The sequence below is a fragment of the Solanum tuberosum genome, unplaced genomic scaffold, assembly GCF_000226075.1.
Source record: "Solanum tuberosum cultivar DM 1-3 516 R44 unplaced genomic scaffold, SolTub_3.0 scf00457, whole genome shotgun sequence".
In the NCBI taxonomy this organism is placed as follows: Eukaryota; Viridiplantae; Streptophyta; class Magnoliopsida; order Solanales; family Solanaceae; genus Solanum; species Solanum tuberosum.
This window is the reverse complement of record NW_006239380.1, coordinates 209,443-211,844: the sequence shown is the minus strand read 5'-3', so window position 1 is coordinate 211,844 and position 2,402 is coordinate 209,443. Positions and strand designations below refer to the sequence as shown.

General features: G+C 33.8%; 1 pseudogene; it reads right to left on the bottom strand.

The window, feature by feature from the left end:
* Positions 1–427: 427 nt before the first annotated feature.
* Positions 428–1,218, bottom strand: LOC102605941 (acyl-[acyl-carrier-protein] desaturase, chloroplastic-like; annotated as a pseudogene).
* Positions 1,219–2,402: the final 1,184 nt, after the last annotated feature.

Genomic DNA, 2,402 nt, shown 5'->3' with positions numbered 1-2,402 from the left:
AAGTGGAAATCTGCACACAAAAACCTGTGCACGCCTCACCTCACCTGTCAACCCCTCGAACTTTTCCAATTTTCACCGTGTTATAAAAAATTCTATTACTTCAACATAATCACGATTTGTGTAAACCCCTAGTCTTTGGGCTACGGCAAAGAAGTTGTCGTACATATTAGAATCTTGTCCATCACACATTAGGTGCATCGGCATTACGATTCGATTTTTTATCATGTGCGCAATGGCTGACATAGTTGCATTTGGATCCACTTCAAGCAATTTTTGTGTAGGCACTCTCATGCCGCTTCTCATCTGATGCAATGATTCCACATATATGGGCTAGCACGGGGTCTCCGGCCTCTTTAGCTAGCCTAGCCATATATTGAATAAAATAGGGCTATCCTATCATCCGCCTTCCTCAGATGAGACCTCCTCCCTAATAACCATGCGTAAAAAATGTCGCTCGCTCTTGAATTGATGTATACACAAAACCCAAATATGGATTGTTCTCCGTTTTATTGTCCTAATAAGATGCAACGATTCAAACATCATGATCAACTTATCATACTTATTGCATGCATAAGAAATCAATATTTTTACTTGTTATTACAGGCAATCTGTTTTATTTTCAAGAAATATATATGAAATTTATCTATAAATATCATCTGAGTGATTAAAAAAAAATTTACATTGACGGTATATAAGTAATTTCACAAAGATAAGTTACCAATCCAACTCGAAATGTATATTGCATTGTCTTCTCAATCATCATCATATCAACTCTCCTGAAAGATAAATGTAAGTTTGTAACAAATCACCATGTCGATTCTCCTCAGCTACCCATGCCCGACTCCAAATTGCCCATGGACATGAACTAGACCCCGTCTCATCGCGCACTCCATCCCACGTATTAAACACGGTTAAATTAGTTGGTAAAGTTTCCTCACCTAACATAATAGCCACAAGTATCACAAAGTACTCATTCGATAGCCCTAAAATTCGTTGTCTCAATGCCTGGACTTCCTCGATAAATCCATCAGGTCCTTGAGATGCGTCAAGGGGAAATTCACTAGGTTGCCAACATTTCTCTATAGGTTATTGAAAATCAAGGATGTTTTCAGAAACCCAAGGTTCTAATGACTTGAACACTTCTTATTTTTCAAGTGGCATTGAGTGAGTAACCGGATGATGTGAAGCCATTGCAGAGATCGGAGATAAGTTTCCGATTTTTCAACGGGGTGTGGTGGTGGTTGTAGGGAGGGGTAACGTCCATACAATTGATTGAATGGTGAATTGGGAGAAACTTGTGGATTGCATGGTTAATGAAAGTTGAAATTAAAGATGTGGGTGATCAATATGGTTTACATGCATATCTTATTTATAAGGATAATTCTAGGCGTAGGTGTGTAACGAACTTTTCGTAATCGAAATCTTGGATACGCCCACTAAATAATCCGTTAATTTTTTCAACATAAAGTTTGGCGACTAGCCTAATTCATAATTGCATATAGAAAAAGCTCTCTAATCTTATTTCTAATTGAAAAAATTACACCAAACATATATTTAAGGCCCTATATTATAATACATAAAAATACATTTTATTATTTATCAAACATAAATTTATAATACAAAATTTAATAGAGATAAATGTCAAAAACACATTTAAACTATCTCCTTTTTTTTGAGTTTCATAACTAAACTATTGAGAGTGTGAGTTTCATACATAAACCATCACTTATCAGTTTGAGAAGCACACATCTTTCTTTTGTAACACCCTCACCATGATGTGTGTAATATACTCTCTTTTTTATTTAAAATAATTGTCACATCACACTCCACTTGGACAAAACATTTCACCTTGACAAAAATTAAATAAATTATTGGTATTAGTTAAATTAAACATTAAAAAATTATTATCCAAAAATAAAAATTATTAAATAAAATGTAAAATACTTTTCTTACCCCGCCATCACTTTGTCTAACGTACATCCCCCCCCCCCCTCCTCCCCCTCCTTTTTTTTTGGTTTAAATTTATTTTATAGAAGTATTTGATTTTTTTTTATTTCATCTCCCTCCCCCACCCTTAAATACTAATTTAGATATTATTTTATTTTTATAAAAAATAATAATTCTACCCACTCCACCTAACCTTCCGCTTCCAATTTTTTTCTCGTTTTGTGTTAGATAAATACATATCGAAAATAATTTTTTAATTACCACCGCAAGACTTTTTTTTAAAAAAAAAATTAATTTATGTTATATTCGGTACACAAGTAGAAAAGAATTCCTAAAAGTATATGTACATCTCTAACACAAATGAGAAAAATGTAAAAACAATAAAATTAAATTAGGAGCGGAGGGTTAAATAGGATGGGGTAGAATTTTACTTTTTGGGGGGAATAAGTGGGTGG